At 39.1% G+C, this 20,250-nt stretch overlaps 1 protein-coding gene across 2 annotated transcripts in view; it reads left to right on the top strand.

Annotated features, from left to right (window-relative positions):
• The window catches only part of CAGE1 (cancer antigen 1), a 71,962-nt gene that overhangs the window by 32,251 nt on the left and 19,461 nt on the right, over nt 1–20,250 (top strand). The window lies entirely within an intron of this gene.

Here is a 20,250-nt window from a genome sequence, read left to right as displayed (position 1 = left end):
AAAGATGTGAGAGTTCAGAGGCTTTTTCTTTTCTAATTTATCCACTGCACTTAGCTGATTTGTCTCAAATCTCTATTGGCCAAAATGCATACAGTTCCTAATTTGAATAAACCAACAATAAAAAGATGTCTGTGCAATAAAGGCAGAAATTGAACACAGTCTGAGTTATAGATAATATTAATGAATTATCATCAGTTTTAAAAGATGTGATAGTGATATTGTGGTCTTAAATGCTCTTATCATTTGTGATACATACCACATAATTGAAATAATGTGGTAACTAGGTTTGCTTTAAAAATACTCTAGGAAAATAAAAAAGTGAGGGCAGGAAGTGAAGAGAGATGAAATAATAATGGAAAATATGTTGATCATTATTGAAGTTAGGTGGTGGGGTACATGGAATTTCACTATATTGTTTTTTCTACTTTTGTATGTGTTTGAAATTTTCTGAAATCAGAAGGGTCTTGTTTTTTATTTTCAAGTGGAGAAATTTGATGGTTCATGCCTTTCCTGATGCTTCTCGGTGGTCCTTCTGACCCCTTACTTCTTTCCAGTGCTGATCCTGGGGTCGGCTGCATTCATCTTTGGACCTCCTCCATTATGAGGTGGGGTTCCTTGACTCAAGCTTTGCCTTCTGGCAGGCTCTTGTATCCTGGGTGTTTAATGATCAAGTGAAAACTCTCTCCTGGTTCTAGAAATTTGACAGGTACACCAAAGTCAGGAATTTGATCAGAGGGAATAAGGAAAGAGTCCAGAACAGTATTAATGTTTAAGGTTCAATTTGGGGTAGCCAAATGATATTTCAGGTCTGATGCTGGACTTTATATATCCTGCCATAACCCACTGAATGTACTGGGGGAGAGTGTGAACTACAGGGTAAACTATTATCTGTGTAGAGAGCAGTGCCCCAAAATGTGTTCACCAAGTGCGATGAGTGTGCCACAGTGATGAGGGAGGTTGTTGGTGTGGGAGGAGTGGGGTGGGAGGGGTGCGGGGTATACAGGTACCTCTTATACTTTTTAATGTAACATTTTTTTGTGTGATATATCTTCAAAAAAATACAATTTACAAAAATGGTGTGGTGGGAGTGGGGAGTGGGTTATATGGGAACCTCTTATGTTTTTTGTTTTTTATATTTTTTAATGTAACATTCCTTGTGATCTATTAACTTTAATTTAAAAAAAGAATAGGGTGATATAGGGGGAAAATGAAATTAATGTAATGTAATTAATGGACTATAGGTAACAGCAATATTGCAATATTCTTGCATTGAAGGCAAAGAAGGTACTCTATCGAGGCTAAGGGTCAACAATAGGAGGGTATACGGGGGTATGGCATTTTTCCTTTTGGAGTAATGAAAATGTTCTAAAATCAATGAGGTGATGGTAGCACAACTCTATGATGAAAATGAGACCCACTGAGTGTACACGTTGGATAGATGGTACAAGGCACGGACTGCATAACACAGTGGGCCCTGTGGCGGATGACGGACTGTGGTTAACAGTATAAATATGAAAGTTCTCTCATGAACTGTAACAAAAGTACAATACTTATACAGGGTGTTAATAGTAGGGAGGTTTATGAAAAAGAATGTACCAAATGTAAGCCATGGCGTATAGTTAGCAGTAATATTTTGATGATACTCTTTCATCATTTGTAACACATATTCCAAAACAATGTAAAGGGTTGGTGGTAGTGTGGTGTATGGGAATCCTGTATGTTATGCATGATTATTCTGTAAACTCACAACTTTTCTAATAAAAGTTGGAAAATTACAAAGAATAGTTCAAAAAATAAAATAAAATAAAAGCGATGAATGTTTAAAAAAAAAATTGGGGGAGCCACAGGGATCCCTCAAAATCCTCCCTTGATCCCATCTTCAGTAAGATAGATACCTTTCCATAAAATGAGATATTTTTAACCAGTATTATGGAATGATTAAAGATTAAGACCTGAAATGCTACCCAAAGCAACTTACAGATTTAACACAATCCTGATAAAAATTCCAGCAGCCTCTTTTGCAGAAATGGAAAAGCCAATCATCAAATGCGTATGGAAGGCAAGGGCTCCTTGCCAAATAGCCAAAAACATCTTTAAAAAGAACAAAGTTGCGGACTCACACTTCCTGATTTTAAACTTCCTACAAACCTACAGAAATCAAAAGTTTATACTGACACAAGGACAGAGAAATATACCAATGGAATGGAATTAAGAGTTCAGAAAATAAACTCACATACCTATGCTAGTTGATTTCTTTAAAAGATATATATTTTTTATTAGAGAAGTTATGCACCTACAGAACAATCACACACAACCTGCAAAACTTCTACACATCACCCCTCCATCAACCCCTCCACTGCTGTGGGACGTTTGCTACAAATTATGAAAGAACTATGGTCAATACCTTACATTTGGTATTTTTCCTTACACCCTCTATTATTAACACCGTGTATTAGTATTGTACATTTGTTATGGTTCATGAGAGAATACTGTCATATTTGAATGGTTAACCACAATCCACCTACCACCACAGGTTCACTGTGTTACACAGTCTTATGCCTTGGACAGTCTATCCAAGTATACAGTCAGTGGCACTCACTTTCAACATGGAGTTGTACAGTCATTGCCTCAGTAAATTTTTGAACATTTTCTTTAGTCCAAAAGAAAAAATCCCATACCACCCTATTATTGACGTTTAGCATTAATATATTACCTTCTTTGACATGGATGAAAAAATATTACAGTATTATTAACTATAATCCATAAATTACATTAATTGTATTTTTCCCATGCATAACCATATTCCTACCATCCTGTAATAGTGAAGTACATTTGTTCTAGTTTCTAGAAGAACTTTCTCATGTTTGTGTTGTTAACCACAATCCTTGTCCATCTCTGGGTTCAATTGATATTTACATCCCTATACTACCCCTTTCATATGGCTAATTTATTTTTTTTTGGGGGGGGAGGTACCAGGGATTGAACCCAGGACCCCGTACATGCAAAGCAGGTGGTCAACCACTGAGCTACACCTGCTTTAAAAAATTTCTTCCTCCCCCACCCCTATTCCCCCTGTTGTCTGCTCTCTGTGTCTATTCACATGTATTCTTCTGTGTCTGCTTGTTTTCTCATTAGACGACTCTGGGAACCGATCCTGGGACCTTCCGGAGTGGGAGAGAGGTTATTACTCTCTTGTGCCACCTCAACTCCCTGTTCTGTTATTTCTTCTTATTTTCTTTCCTCTGTTTCTTTTGTTATGTCATCTTACTGTGCTAGCTCCCCATGTCAGCCGGCACTCCTGTGCAGGGTGTATTTCCCACACTGGGCAACATTCCCAGAGGGCCAGCACTCTGCATGGGCGAGCTTGCTGTGTGGGCCAGCTTGGCCTCACCAGGAGGCCTAGGGTATTGAATACTGGACCTCCTATATGGTAGACAGGAGCCCAATTGGTTGAGCCACATCCGTTTCCTGCTGATTGATTTTTGACAAGAGTGTCAAGTCTACTTAATGTGAAAAAATAGTCTCTTCAACAAATCATCCTGGGAGAACTGAATATTCGATAGAAAAGAATGAAATTGAGGGAAACAGACTTGGCCCAGTGGATAGGGCATCCGTTTACCACATGGGAGGTCCGTGGTTCAAACCACAGGCCTCCTTGACCCGTGTGGAGCTGGCCCACGTGCAGTGCTGATGCGCGCAAGGAGTGCTGTGCCATGCAGGGGTGTCCCCTGCGTAGGGGAGCCCTACATGCAAGGAGTGCGCCCCATAAGGAGAGCTGCCCAGCGGGAAAGAAAGTTCAGCCTGCCCAGGAATGGCGCCGCAGGCACGGAGAGTTGACGCAACAAAAAGAAACACAGTTTCCCATGCCACTGACAACAACAGAAGCAGACAAAGAACACGCAACAAATGGACACAGAGAACAGACAACACGGGGGGGGGGGGGGGCGGGGAAGGGGAGCGAAATAAATAAAATAAAATCTTTAAAAAAAAGAAAAGAATGAAATTGAAATGCTCTAATATAAGTGATGAATGCACAACTATGTGTTTGTACCAAATACCATTGATTGTACACTTTGCATAGGTTGTACACTTTGGATAGATTGTATGCTTTATTTATATGTATCAATTAAAATAGATTTTAAAAAAGAATGAAATTGGACCTCTGCCTCATACGATATACAAAAATTAATTCAAAATGGATAAAAGACCTAAATGTAAGCAGGAAAACAATAAAATTCCTAGAAGAAAACATAGGAAACATCTTCAGGACTTTTTGCTAGGCAGTAGGTTCTTATACTTTACACCAAAAGCACAAGCAACAAAAGAAAAAATAGATAAATAGAACACATCAAATTTTAAAACATTTGTGCATCAAAAGACTTTATCAAGAAAGTAAAAAGGCAACCAACAGAATGAGAGAAAATATTTGGAAGCCACGTATCTGATAATTATGGGCTCAATACTGTATTAGTCAGCCAAAAAAGGTACTGATGCAAAATACCAGAAATTGGTTGGCTTTTATAAAGGGTATTTATTTGGGATAGGGGCTTAAGTTACCAGGCCATAAGCATAAGTTACTTCTTTCACCAAAGTCTGTTTCCACATATTGAAGCAAGATGCCTGCTGACGTCCGTGAGGGTTCAGGCTTTCTGGGTTCCTCTGGGCTCAGTTCCTCTAGTTCCTCCACAAAGTCAGCTGTAAACTATGAGGCTCTCTAGGCTTTGCCTCTCTCCACAAAGTCAGCTGTAGACTATCAGGCGAATGGCTCTGTCTCTTTCCCCCGGGCTCCAGCTTAAGACTTCAGCATCAAATTCCAACATCAAAACTCCTTTGCCATTCCTTTTATCTGTGAGTCCCCACCCACCAAGGGGTGGGGACTCAACACCCTAATCATAACTCAATCATGCCCAGGTACAGATCAGATTACAAGCATAATTCAGTATCTATTTTTGGAATTTATAACCATATCAAACTGCTACAAATACCCACAATTTATAAAGAACTTCTACAACGAACAATAAAAAGACACATGACCCAATTTATAAATGGGAAGAAGACGGACCTTTCTTCAAAGAAGATATAGAAATGGCCAAGAAGCACATGAAAAGATGCTTACAGTTATTAGCCATCAGGGAAATGCAAATCAAAACTACATTGAGGGGAGCAGATGTAGCTCAAGTAGTTAAATACCTGCTTCCTATGTACAGAGTCCCGGGTTCAATCCATGGTACTTCCTAAAAACAAAACAAACAAATGAAAAAACCAACTCTCATTGGGGAACAGAAGTAGCTCAGTGGTTGAGTGCCTTCCATGTACGAGGTCCTGGGTTCAATCCCTGGTACCTCCTAAAAACAAACAAACAAACAAAACCCTACATTGAGATACTGTCTCACACACACTATAAAAGCTACCATTAAAAAATAGAAACTAACAGGTGCTGAAAATGATGCAGTGAAATAGGATCACTTTCCATTGTTGGTGGGAATGTAAAATGATGCAGCCATTGTGGAAAACAGTCCAGAGAGAATTACAATATGACCTGGCAATCTGACTTCTACATATATACCCAAAAGAATTGAAGCAGGGACTCAAACAGACATTTGCACATGATGTTCATAGTGGCATTATTCATAATTTCCAGAAAGTGGAAGCAACCCAGTATCCATCAACCAATGACTAGATAAACAAAATGTGAGATGTATGTACAATGGAATATTATTTGGCCATAAAAAGGAATGAAGTTCTGATTCTTATGACAGCGTAGCTGAACCTTGAAGACATCATGTTGAGTGAAATAGGCCAGACACAAAGGGGTAAATACTGTATGATCTTGCTCATATGAAATAAACAAAATAAACATATTCATGAAGTCAGAAGCTAGAATACAGGTTACCAAGGGCCAAGAAGGGGAAGGGTGTTGGGCATTAATATTCGGTTAGGGGAAGCTAATTTGGTTTAACTGATAGAGTATCTGCCTACCACATAGGAGGTCCAAGGTTTAAACCCAGGCCTCCTGACCCATGTGGGCAGCTGACCCACGCACAGTGCTGATGTGCACAAGGAGTGCCGTGTCATGCAGGGGTGTCCCCCATGTAAGGGAGCCCCACGCACAAGGAGTGCGCCCCTCAAGGAGAGCAGCCCCGTGCGAAAAAAGCGCAGGCTGCCCAGGAGTGGCTCCGCACACATGGAAAGCTGATGCAGCAAGATGACGCAACAAAAAGAGACACAGATTCCCGGTGCCACTGACAAGAATGCAGGTGGACACAGAAGAACACGCAGCAGATGGACCTGAGAGCAGACAACGCTGGTGGGGGGATGTTGAGGGGAGAAATAAATAAAAAATTAGTAAATTTTTAAAAAAAATTCATTTGGTATGGAGATTCCGTTTGGGGTAATAGAAAAGTTTTGGCAATGTGTGATGGTGATGGAGACACAACTTGGCATATGTAATTAACCCTCTGAATTATATATTCGAAAAAAAAGGGAAAGTTTAGGTTACATATGTTACCACACACACAAACCCAAAGAACTAGACAACACTCTGTAAATAGTGTGCTAAAGTTAATAACATAATTATAATATTGTGTCATAAATTAATGCAAAATGTTAATAATAGGGAAACTGTGTTTGTGAGAGTGGTATATGAGAACCTTGTACTTCATGCATAATGTTTCTGTAAAGCTACAATTGCTCTAATAAATTTTTTTTTTTTCTCTCCCTTTCTCCCCCCACCCCGTTGTCTGTTCTCTGTATCTATTTGCTGTGTCTTCTTTGTCCGCTTCTGTTGTCAGCGGCACGGGAATCTGTGTTTCTTTTTGTTGCATCATCTTGTGTCAGCTCTCCATGTGGGTGGCACCATTCTTAGGCAGGCTGCACTTTCTTTCGCCCTGGGCAGCTCTCCTTATGGGGAGCACTCCTTGTGTGTGGGGCTCCCCTACACAGGGGACACCCCTGCTTGGCAGGGCACTCCTTGCACGCATCAGCACTGTGCATGGGCCAGCTCCACACGGGTCAAGGAGACCCAGGGTCTCCCATGTGGTAGACAGACGCCCTAACCACTGGGTCAAGTCCACTTCCCTAATAAAAATTTTTTAAAAACCCGAAAAACAGAAGTCTCACAGTCCTGCTGAGGTGTGAAAGATACATCCCAGTTCCTAGATTTGGGAGCATTTTTACCTTGGATCTACTTTGTGGTTTGTTGGCCTCAGCCACTGATTGACCTGAGGAAGATCTTTAGCTTCACTAGAACCCAAGTCATTCAGGTGGACGTCCACCCAGCCAGGCAGAATCTTAGCTCCTTAGTTCCCATAGAAGCCTTACCATCTCTTCCTTTTTTTCTCAATTATCCTGGGCATTTAACAGTAGTTCTTCTAAGACTGCTGTCACCCTCACCCTCTTGGTTTTGATTTTCCTAAGTCCTGTTTTAAAACCAGTGCAAGAAACAATATTTGCCCTGCAGACCCTTGTCGGAAGATATAACATCTTCCCTCACACAACCAACCCTTACACAAGCTTATTTAAGAGCTCTTGCATTGCTGAATTGTCCATGCAGTCCTTTCATTCCTCTAGTGGTAACCCACGGTAAAAAATACATATTGATCTAATACATATATTCATATACACTTACAACTGAAACTCTTTTAATGAACCTGTTTTTATATTTAAATCATTAATGAAATGAGGGAACTGGTAAGATTTTATAATCAGTTCAAAGAGAGAATCCAAAATACAGACACATTTATGAATCAGAAAATCCACAGTGGAGGAGGGAAGCCACTTGAACCACCAGCAGACAGAATTTGCTTGTCTAGAGGCAAGAAGTATTTTGCACTGATGCCAGTTTTCTACAGTAAAAGCTAATAGGGAAAATTGCTTAACAACAACAACAGGCTATGTATTATACAGGGTTCTCAAGGGAAACAGAATCAACAAGAGATGCCTGTCAATAATACATTTTATCAGAGTCTCTCATACTACTGTGGGATGCACAAGTCCAAGTTCCGCAGGCAGGCTTCAACCAGGGGCTCCGATGAAAGTCCAGTGAAGGTCCTTGATGAGTTTGGGGAGACGCTGGCTGTCCAAAGACGAACTAGGAAATTCTCACTCAATGCTGGAATCACCTTCCCTTTTAAGGCATTTGACTGATTGGATAAAGTGTCACTCATTGCTGATGGCAATCTCCCTGATTGATGTAATTGTAATCAGCTATCTATGATTTACCACTGCAGTAAAGTCAATGGTGACTAAAGTCCATAAATGCCCTTGTATTACAGTTAGCCCAGTGCTTCCTTGACCAAACAACTGGGCACAATTACCTGGTCGAGTTGACACGTTAGCCTAACCCATCACAGGGTAGAATCTGATAATTCAGATTATGGTCTAAGGAGTGTATGGTTAAACAAAGCATAGCTTTCCGCTAAAGCACACAGTTCCCCCTACAATACTCATCTAGCAAAGTTTAGATTTATTTTGCCTTCCCTTGTAAACTTATCTATACAAAAATTCTGATTGAAATTGATAAATTGGTATTCTGAGTTTTTTCATTTGTTTGCTAGGTTGCTTGCTTATTGTTGTTTTTTAAAGCAATTTTACTGAAATATATCTTATACCATACAGTTCATCCAAAGTTTACATTCAGTGGATTTTGGTATAATCACAGAGTTGTGCATTCATCACTATAATCAATATTAGAGCATTTTCATTACTCCAAAAAGAAACCCCCTCTTAGCAGTTAACTCTCAATCCCACTTTTCATCCTCTGCCATACATATCCGCTAATCCAATTCCATCTCTATATATTCATTTATATTTTCAATTTATATAAATGGAGTCAAACAATATACAGTACTTTGTGTCTGGTTTCTGCCGCTTAGGATAATTCTCTTTTTTTACAATTGATGAAAAAATATTAATTTTTTACAATTGATGAAAAATATAAATATTAATGAATATTATTATTCACTGCAGTCCATAGATTGCTTTAGGTGCATTTTAGCTCAGATACTACCTTATTATTAACATTATGTAAAGTAACATATACGTATTCTGATTCGTGGAAGAACATTCTTATATTTGTACTGTTAGCCACACTCGTCATTGGCAACAAGGTTCACTATGCTATACAGTCCCATGTTTCATACTTTAGCTTTTCTTCTAGTGACACGCACAACTCTAAACTTTCCCATATTGTTGCTGCTACCTGCAGTTGCTTTAATGTGCTGTCATCACCTTTATCCAATTACAAGCATTTACAATCAACTTATTACCATTTCTACATGTATTAATCCACTGCTCCCTATTCTCTATCCTCATTCTATTTTCTGGTGCCCAGAAGAGAAATAAACTCTATAACCTTGCTCATTATGTTTAGTTCTTATCAGTGAGATCATACAATATTTGCACTTTAGTGTCTGGCTTGTTTCATTCAGCATAATGTCCTCAAGGTTCATCCATATTGTCATATGCACCGTGACTTCATTTCTTCTTACAGCTGAATAATATTCCATTGTATATATATACACACTCTTTATTTATTCATCAGTTGATGGGCACCTGGTTTTTTACATCTTTTGGCAACTGTGAATAGCACTGTTATGAATATCATGTGCAAATGTCTGTTCAAGTCCCTCTTTTCAGTTATTCTGAGTATATTCCTAAGAATGGAATTGCCTGATTGTACGGCAGTTCTATATTTAACTTCTTGAGGAACTGCCAGTCTACCACAGCGGCTGCACCATTTTACGCTCCCACCAACAGCGAATAAACATTCCTATTTCTCCACATCCTCTCCAACACTAGTGTTTTTCTGTGTTTTTAAAAAAATAGTGGCTATTCTGTAATAATAGGTGTGAAATGATATTACATTGTAGTTTTGATTTGCATTTCCCTAAAAGCTAGTGATGTTGAACATCTTTTCATGTGCTTTTTGCCACTTGTATTTCCTCTGGAACACATCTATTTAGGATCTCTTTCTCTTCCAAATAATTTGATATTTGACTTTTCATTTTCTGTAAACTAGGTTGTTCAAATTTTAATTGTTATTGTGTAGAATCTGTACATCAGTTTGGGTAGATTTGACATCTTCGCGATGTTCAGTATTCCAATCTGAACACAGAATGTCCTTCTATTTGTTTAGGTCTTCTTTAATTTCTTTTAGTAATGGTTTGTAGTTTTCTGAGTACAGATCATTTACATCCCTGGTTAAATTTATTCCTACGTATTTTATTCTTTTAGTTGCTATCATAAATGGATTTGGTTTCCTGATTTCCTCCTCAGATTGTTCATTTCTAGTGTATAGAAACACTTCTGATTTTTGTGTATTGATCTTGTATACCATCACTTTGCTGAATTAGTTTATTGTCTCTAGTAGTTTCATTGTTGATTTTGTTTTTTAAAAAAATATAAGATCATGTCATCTGCAAATAGGAAAAGTTTTACTTCTTACTTTCCAATTTGGATTCATTTTTTTTTTCTTGCCTCATTGCTCTAGCCAGAACTTCTAGTACAATGTTAAATTACAATAGTGACAGTCAGCATCCTTGTCTTGATCCCGATTTAGAGGGAAAGCTTTCGAACTTTCACCACTGAGTACAATGTCGGCTCAGGGTTTTTCATATATGCCCTGTATCATGTTGAGGGCATTTCCTTCTGTTCCTATCTTTTGAAGTGTTTTTATCAAGAAAGGATGCTGCATTTTGTCAAATGCTTTTTATGCATCAGTAGAGATGATCATGTGATTTTTCTCCTTTGATTTGTTAATGTGGTGTATCACATTAATTGATTTTCTTGAGTTGAACCATACCTAGGATAAAACCTATTTGACAATGGTGTGTAATTATTTTAATGTGCTGTTGGATTCTATTTGCAAGCATTTTGTTGAGGATTTTTGCACCTATATTCATGAGAAAGATTGGTCTGTGATTTTTTTTTCTTGTAGTATCTATATCTGGCTTTAGAATTAGTATGATGTTGGTTTCATAGAATGAGTTAGGTATTGTTCCCTTCTCTTCAATATTTTGGAAAAGTTTGAGCAGGATTGGTATTAATTCTTCTTGAAATGATTGGTAAAATTCCCGAGGGCTTTTCTTTGTTGGGAAGTTTTTATGACTGAATCAGTTTCTTTGCTTGTGATCAGTTTGTTGAGACCTTTTATTTCTTCTTGAGTCAGTGTATAGGTAGTTTGTGTGTTTCTAGGAAGTTGTCCATTTCATCTAAGTTGTTTAATTTGTTCTTATGATCTTTCATATTTCTGTAGGACCAGTAGTAATGCCCTCCCTCAATTCTGATTTTATTTTTTTGCATCTTCTATCTTTTTTTCTTTGTTGGTTAGTTATGGGTTGTCAATTTTGTTGATCTTCTCAAAGAACCAAGTTTTGGTTTTGTTGATTCTCTGTATTGTTTTTGTGTGTGGTGTTGTTCTCAATTTCATTTCTGTCTGATCTTTGTTATTTCTTTCTTTCTGCTTGTTTTGGGATTAGTTTGTTGTTTTTTTTCTAGTTCCTCCAGGTGTACAGTTAGGTTTTTGATTGTATCCCTTTTTTTTTTTTTTTTTTTTGTAGATGGATGCCCTATCAATTGGGTCAAGTCCACTTCCCTGAATAATATATTTTATAGTTTTCTCACTTCATCACAAATGGAAGACTCATCCCCACAGATGGTACTTTTTGTGTTTATTTATTACTTAGGTATTTATTTTATTACAACGGCGCATCACTAAAACCAAAACAATGCACATGGTCCTTTGTCATCTGGAGAGATACCTATTGCTGTTTCTGCAGGAACAATTGCAAAGAGTGGATGCTAGAGGCTTTTTCTCTTCTAAAGGGGCTAATGGTACCATTTTAAGAAATATCAGTTTAATGGTTCAAACATCAAAATAGGAGTCACAGGCATTCATTCCTTTGTCCATTCTTTGAGTCAACCTGAGTTCACTGGTGACAAGCCCAGTGCTGAGTTAGGTAGGAATTGGGGTTGTAGAGGGTGGGGTGGGCATATTGTGATGAATGAAGCAGAGTCCCTGCCCTCATGGAGTCCAGGGATTTGACTCCTTGCTCAGTCTGTCTGGGCAGGCAGCAATTTCTCCTCTTGTACCAGAATGTGATGCCAGGCATTCCTCAGGGAAAATAGGAATAGAAAGGGAACCCCATTTCTGCTCCTTCTGCCCCATTCTCACACCATTCAGTTCTGCCTCTCACTGCCTCACACTTGGCTGAGCCCCTGGGACCTCAGTTCTCACACCTGTAGAACTGGGATGATGGCAATTGCCACTCTACCTCCTTCAGAGACTGTTATGACTTGTAAAAACTTAGAAAACATTTTAGCCTCACAAATGAAATGAAAAGCAGAGAAGTGGTTCAGGTGTAGTTTATATACTGATTGCATCTGATAGTTTTCTTTCAGATTTTTTCCTTCAAAGCATGCATGAGTGTTTTTTATTTCATAATTCAATCCAACCATATTTATTAGAAAAAAAGCTAGGGAGATAAGTAAGACTCCATCTTTGCCCTGCGGTTGGTAAGTTAAACTACCTTCAGATTTTACTTGTTTACCCATAATGGGACATGTTTGTCTAGTTGAAAATATAAATTAACTTTAGTATTACTAATTGTGTCTTTAACCATTCTTCAATACATACCACGCCGACAGGTTGGAAAGATTTTAATTTTTAACAACTGGCAATTTTTTTTTTGGAAGATACTGGGGAGCGAACCTGGGACCTCATATATGGGAAGCAGTGCACAACCACTTGAACTACACCTGCTCCCCAACATCTGATGATTTTAGTCTAGATTTCTTTTTTTTTCTTTTCTTTATTTTTTAATGTTACATGAAAAAAATAAGAGGTCCCCGTATACCCGCCCTACCCCCCTCACCCCACTCCTCCCACAACAGCAACCTCATCCAACATCATGGGACACTCACTGCACTCAGTGAACACATCTCTGAGCACTGCTGCACCACATGGTCAATGGTCCACATTCAAGTTTACACTCACCCCCAGTCCACCCAGTGGGCCATGGGAGAACACACAGTGTCCAGTAACTGTCCCCGCAGTACCACCCAGGACAACTCCAAGTCCTGAAAATACCTCCACATCACATCTCTTCTTCCCACTCCCCTCCCCCAGCAGCCATCATGACCACTTTCTCCACCTCGATGCCACATTTACCTCCATCACTAATCACAACAATTCCAGAATAGAGCATCAGCAAGTCCACTCCAATCCATATACCACTCCTCCATTCTGTGGACCCTGGAATGGCTATGTCCACTCCACCTCTCTATCAAGAGGGTGCTTAGTTTTGTATAAGGTGTGAGTTGGTAATCCTCTTTCATTCTTTTATATATGGATATCCAGTTCTCCAGGCACCATTTATTGAAGAGGCCATTGTCTCCCAGTTGAGAAGGTTTGGTGGCCTTATCGAATATTATATGACGGTATATATGAGGAGCTAGATCAGAACTCTCAGTTTGGTTTCATTGGTCAGTGTACCTATCCTTGTGCCAATACCATGCTGTTTTCACTACCGTAGCTTTGTAGTATGTTTTGAAGTCAGGTAGTATAATTCCTCCAATTTCATTTTTCTTTTTCAATATGTCTTTGGCTATTCAGGGCCTCTTTCCTTTCCAAATAAATTTCATAGCTAGTTTTTCTATTTCATTAAAGAGTGCTATGTTGATTTTTATTGGGATTGCATTGAATCTGTAGATCAGTTTTGGTAGGATAGGCATCTTAATAATATTTAGTCTTCCTATCCATGAACAGGGAATTCTTCCATTTATTTAAGTCTTCTTTGATTTCCTTGAATAGTGTTGTGTAGTTTTCTGTGTATAAGTCTTTTATATCTTTGGTTAAGTTGATTCCTAGGTATTTGATTTTTTTATTTACTATTGTAAATTTTATTTGTTTCTTGATTTCCTCCTGAGATTGTTCATTATTGGTGCACAGAAAAGCTACTGATTTTTGCGCATTGATCTCACAACCTGTGACTGTACTGAACTCATTTATGAATTCTAGAAGTTTTCTTGTAGACTTCTCAGGGTTTTCTGTGTATAGGATCATGTCATCTGCAGATAATGAAAATTTGACTTCTTCCTTTCCAATTTGGTTGCCTTTTATATCTGGTTCTTGTCTCAGTGCCCGAGCAAGTACTTCTAAAACAATGTTAAATAAAAGGGGTGATAGTGGGCATCCTTGTCTTGTTCCTGACTTTAGAGGGAAGGATTTTAGGATTTCTCCATTGTAAATGATGTTGGCTGTGAGTTTTTCATATATACTCTTTATCATGTTCAAAAAATTTCCTTGTATTCTGATCTTTTGGAGTGTTTTTATCAAGAAAGTGTGCTGTATTTTGTCAAATGCTTTTTCTGCATCTATAGATATAATCATGTGATTTTTTTCCCTTCAATCTGTTTATATGGTGTATTACATTGTTCAATTTTCTTAAGTTGAATCATCCTTGTATACCCAGAATGAATCCCACTTGGTCATGGTGTATAATTTGTTTAATGTGTTGTTGAGTATGATTAGCAAGTATTTTGTTGAGGATTTTTGCATCTAGGTTCATTAGAGAAATTGGTCTGTAATTTTCCTTTCTTGTGGTGTCTTTGTTTGGCTTTGGTACTAGGGTAATGTTGGCATCATAGAATGAGTTAGGCAATGTTCCTTCTGTTTCAAATTTTTTGGAAGAGTTTCAGCAAAATTGGCATTAGTTCTTTATGGAATGTTTTGTAGAATTCACCTGTGTAACCATCTGGCCCAGGGCTCTTCTTAGTGGGAAGGTTTTCAATGACTGATTCTATCTCTTTACTTGTGATTGGTTTGTTGAGATCATCAATTTCTTCTTTCGTCAATAGAGGTTGCTTATGTGTTTCTAGGAATTTGTCCATTTCCTCTAAATTGTCCTTCTTGTTGGAATATAGTTTTTCTAAATATCCTCTTATGATAGTCTTCATTTCTGTGGGGTCTGTGGTGATATCGCCTTTCTCATTTCTTATTTTGTGTATTTGCATCTTCTCTCTTTTTTTCTTTGTTAATCTAGCTAAGGGTTTGTCAATTTTATTGATCTTCTCAAAGAACCAGCTCTTGGTTTTGTTTATCTTTTCAAGTGCTTTCTTATTTTCTATTTCATTTACTTCTGCTCTTATCTTTGTTATTTCTTTCTTTCTTCTTCCTTTCGGGTTACTTTGTTGGGTTTTTTTACTAATTTCTCCAAGTGTGCAGTTAGTTCTTCGATTTTAGCTCTTTCTTCTTTTTTAATGTATGAATTTATGGCTATAAATTTCCTTCTCAGTACTGCTTTTGCTGCATCCCATAAGTTTTGGTATGTTGTGTTATCATTTTCATTAGTTTCAAGGTAGTTATTAATTTCTTCTGAGATTTCCTCCTTGACCCACTGTTTTTCTAAAAGCGTGCTGTTTAATTTCCATATCTTGTTGCAAAATCTGAGCCTCTGGCCCTTGTAGATTTCCAGCTTTACTCCACTGTGGTCAGAGAAATTATTTTGTATGATTTTGATCTTTCTGAATTCACTGAGAATTTCTTTGTGGCCTAACATATGGTCTATCTTGGAGAATGATCCATGTGCACTTGAGAAAAATGTATATCCTGCTGTATCTGGGTGTAATGTTCTGTATATGTGTATTAGGTCCAGCTCCTCTAATATACTGTTCAAAGTTTTTGTTTCTTTATTGATTCTCTTTTGAGATGTTCTGTCCAAAGTTGATAGTGGTGTATTAAAGTCCCCCATTATAATTGTAGAGGCATCTATTCTTTCAGTTAGTTTTTCCAGTGTTTGCCTCACATATTTGCAGGCACCCTTGTTGGGAGCATAAATGTTTATGATTGTTCATTCTTATTGAAAGATTATCCCTTTCACTAATAGGTAGTGTCCATCTTTCTCTCTATCAATTGTTTTGCATTTAAAGTCTATTTTGTCTGATATTAATATAGCTACTCCTGCCCTTTTTTGGTTATTGTTTGCTTGTAAGATTGTTTTCCAGCCATTCACTTTCAACCTCCTTGAATCCCTGGGTCTAAGATGAGTTTCTTGCAGACAACATATAGATGGGTCATTATTTCCTTATCCAGTCTTCCAATCTGTGTCTCTTAACAGGTGAGTTTAATCCATTCACATTTAGTGTTATTACTTTCAAGGAATTACTTATATTAGCTAGCTTTGCTGGATAGAGTATTCTTGGTTGGAAATTCTCTTCTTTTTGTCCCTTGACTATGTCATACCACTGCCTTCTTATGTCCACGGTTTCAGATGAGAGATCAGCACTTAATCTTATGCAGCTTCCCTTGTATGTGATGGTTCTCTTTTCTCTTGCTGCTTTTAGTATTTTCTCTTTGTCTTATGCATTGGATAATTTGACAAGTATATGTCTTGGGGTTGGCTTGTTGGGATTTATGCTGTTCGGGGTGTGTTGTGCTTCCTGGACATGTACATCCATCTCCTTCAATAGGTTTGGGAAGTTTTCAGCCATTATTTCCTCCAACACCCCTTCTGTCCCCTTTCCCTTCTCTTCTCCTTCTGGGATGCCTATAATGCGTATGTTTGTGCGTTTTGCATTGTCACTCAGGTCCCTAAGTCCCTACTGAATTTTTTCTATCTTTTTACTGATTAATTCTACTATCTGTTTGATTTCAGATGTACTGTCTTCCACATCACTAATTCTTTCCTCTACCTCTTCAAATCTGCTGTTATTTGCTGGGAGTGTATTTTTGATTTCTCGGATTGTGCTGTTGATCCCCATCATCTCTGTGATCTTTTTGTGCATGATCATAATTTCTTCTGTATGCTCTCCAAGTGTTTTCTTAATATGCTTAATCTCTTCCTTCACTTTGTTGAATTGGTCCATGATACATGTTTTGAGAGCTTCAATTACTTGTTCGGTGTTCCACTTCTCTTCCTGGTTTTTAGTTTGTTCATTGTATTGGGCCATGTTTTCCTGATTATTGGTATGGTCTGTAGTTTTTTGTTGCTGTCTGGTCATCATTTTATCTTGTTGGGTTTATTCTGTTGATTATCTTCTTATTCTGGCCTTAGGGTTTAATTAGTTGTTGTTTTTGCATGCGTGTTAAGTCTTCTCTTTGTCACTTTTTTCTTCTTATTCTATTTCCTTGTTGTTGGCTAAGTTCCATCAAAGGAAAATTTTAGGTCCAGAGAAAGCAAAAGGGGTAAGAAAAGAAAAATATATTAGTAGTATTGATAGTGAGTGTTAGCAGAAGAACCATGCAAGATCTAGGAGAATATATATAGAACTCACAGAAGCTGTGTATAGTTATGACCATAAAAGAGTGGAGTACCTATAATGAGATATTAAACTGAATATGGGGAGGAATATACTATGAATTAAAAGGTCAGTGTGGTCAGGAGAGAGGGAAAATGAAAAGAGAGGACAATAGCATAAAGAGTGAATAAATGATAGAAAACAGATTAGAGGTATTAGAGATAAAAAGTCAGAAATATTGGGGGTTAAACAGAGAGGTGGAATGTAAGAGAAACAATAAATGATGGAGGAGAGAATGATGTAAAGGAAAGGGGATAGCGTTGGTAGCCAAAATCAGTACACATAGAAAAGAGAAAATTGAGGATGAGGAAGCACAACAAAAAAGAAATGTTTCCTGCAGCACTAATATAAAAAAAGAAAAAAGGAAAAAAGGAGAAAGAAAGAGAGAAGAAAAATAAAAGCAGAGAGCGGGGAGGAAAAAGAAAAAGAAAAAAAAATGGCAGTGGGGGGGATAAAGAGGAAGAAAAAACAAGAAAACAGACCAACAGAAAAGACCAGACAGGCCCCAGGCAAAGAATCCTCTTTGCAATAGAATAAACTGCTTAGGAGTCTGACCTTCCCCCTTTCTCCCTTCCTCACTTCCTTCTCTCCCAGGGCAGCAGGAAGGCTGCGTGAGGGCTCCTGTAGGAAATTCAAATGGGTCCCTGGTGAACCAACTCACCTGAGAAGATAATGACTCTTAATTTCTCAAGAGAGCACCCGCCCCTTGCCAGGAACCCTAAATAAGCTCTTGGTAGTTGAAAGCATGTCCTACTGTCCCTCTCCCTTAGGTGTGCTACAAGGGGGCTGGTTAATTTTCTGACTCCACCGTCTCCCAGACCAAGTTTCCTATCCCTGGATTCGCCTCTTTTCTATTCCTAGGCTCTCGCCAAGTCAGCTAATATCACCTCCAAAATCAATAAAAGGGGGTTAGTTCAGAAAATTGAACTTGCTGTCCTTGGCCCCTCTGCACCTCCCTCCTAAACTCTCCCACTTCTGGAGTTAGTCCACGTCCAGAGGGGTAGGGCAATGCCTGATTTTCAGGAGTGCTGGGCTCAGGAAACAGTGGCCCAAGAGGATGTGGACTTGGGGTATTTAGCGTGGGCTGCAGGGGTTCAGGGGACACAGGCTTGGGGTTCACATGTTTGGGGGACACGAGGCTTGGAAACTCCACCCCACAACCGGCAGTTCTCAGTGAACGCCGAAGCTCTTAGTCCTAGAGGGGGAGGGATTTACCTTCCCATGGCTACCGCGTTCAGTGTTAGAAACCCACAGTTCTACCTTGAGCAAACACCAATTCTGCTGGAGTCTCGTCAGATCGATGTCCAGACACCTCCCACCCTGTAGGTTCCCGAAACAGCCTGCTCCGGTAGGACTCCGTCACCACACAGCCGGTCTTTTGTAAGAGAGATGACGACGGTGTACTTACTCAGACAGCCGGTCTTTTGTAAGAGAGATGGTGACAGTGTACTTACTCAGATGCCATCTTGCCCCGCCTCCTTCCCTTTTTTTAAATGTAGGCACTGAGGGCTATAAATTCTCCTCTCAGCTCTGCCTTTGCTGCTCCTCCTAGGTTTTGACATGTTGTCTTCTTATTTTCATTTGTCTTGAGATATTTACTGATTTTCCTAGCAATTTCTTCTTTTACCCACTGATTCTTGAAAAGTGTGTTGTTTAACCTCCATTTATTTTGAAATTTCCCCTTTACCCCTTATTATGGATTTCCAGCTTCATTCATTATGATCAGAGAAAGTGCTCTGTACAACTTCAATCTTTTAAAATTTATTGAAACCTGTTTGTTTGTTTTTTTAAAGATTTATTTATTTATTTAATTCCCCACCTCCCCCGGTTGTCTGTTCTCTGTGTCTATTTGCTGCGTCTTGTTTCTTTTGTCTGCTTCTGTTGTGGTCAGCGGCACTTGAAGTGTGGGCGGCGCCATTCCTGGGCAGGTTGCACTTTGTTTCGCGCTGACAGCTCTCCTTACGGGGCGCACTCCTTGCCCGTGGGGCTCCCCTACGCGGGGGACACCCCTGCGTGGCAGGGCACTCCTTGCGCACATCAGCACTGCGCATGGGCCAGCTCCACACGGGTCAAGGAGGCCTGGGGTTTGAATTGCGGACCTCCCATGTGGTAGACGGATGCCCTAACCACTGGGCCAAGTCCGTTTCCCAAGACCTGTTTTGTAACCCAACATATGATCTATCCTGGAGAAAGATCCATGAGCACTTGAGAAGAATGTATACACTGCTGTGTGTGGGTTCAATGTTCTATATATGCCTGTTAGGTTTAGTTTGTTTATCATATTATTCAAATGCTCTGTTTATTTATTAGCCCTCTGTCCAGATGTGCTATTCAGTGATGAGAGTGGTATATTGATGTCTCCAATTATTATTGCAGAGATGTCCCTTTCTTTCTTCCGTTTGCCAGTGTTTGCCTCATGTATTTTGGGGCACCCTGGTAGGTGCATAAATATTGATTAATGTTATTTCTTCTTGGTGAATTGTCCCTTTTATTAATATATAATGTCCTTCTTCATCTCTTCTAACAGTTTTGTGTTTAAAATCTGTTTCATCCATTATTTTTTTAAGATTTTAAAAAAATTTCTCTCCCCTTCCCTGTCCCCCACTCCCCAGTTGTCTGCTCTCTGTGTCCATTCACTGTGTGTTCTTCTGTGTCTGCTTTGTATTCTTGTCAGTGGCATCTGGAATCCGTGTCTCTTTTTGTTGCATCATCTTGCTGCGTCAGCTCTTGGTATGTGTGGTGCCATTCCTGGGCAGGCTGCCCTTTTTTTACGCTGGGCAGCTCTCCTTATGAGGCGCACTCCTTGCGCATGGGGCTCCTCTACGTGGGGGTCACCCCTGCGTGGCACAGCACTCCTTGTGTGCATTAGCGCTGTGCATGTGCCAGCTGATCACCCGGGTCAGGAAGCCCTGGGTTTGAACCTTGAACTTCCCATGTGGTAGGCAGACGCCCTAA

Source organism: Dasypus novemcinctus, chromosome 22 (genome assembly GCF_030445035.2).
Source record: "Dasypus novemcinctus isolate mDasNov1 chromosome 22, mDasNov1.1.hap2, whole genome shotgun sequence".
In the NCBI taxonomy this organism is placed as follows: Eukaryota; Metazoa; Chordata; class Mammalia; order Cingulata; family Dasypodidae; genus Dasypus; species Dasypus novemcinctus.
The sequence above is the reverse complement of the archived record's forward strand: the minus strand, read 5'-3'. Positions and strand labels throughout refer to the sequence as shown.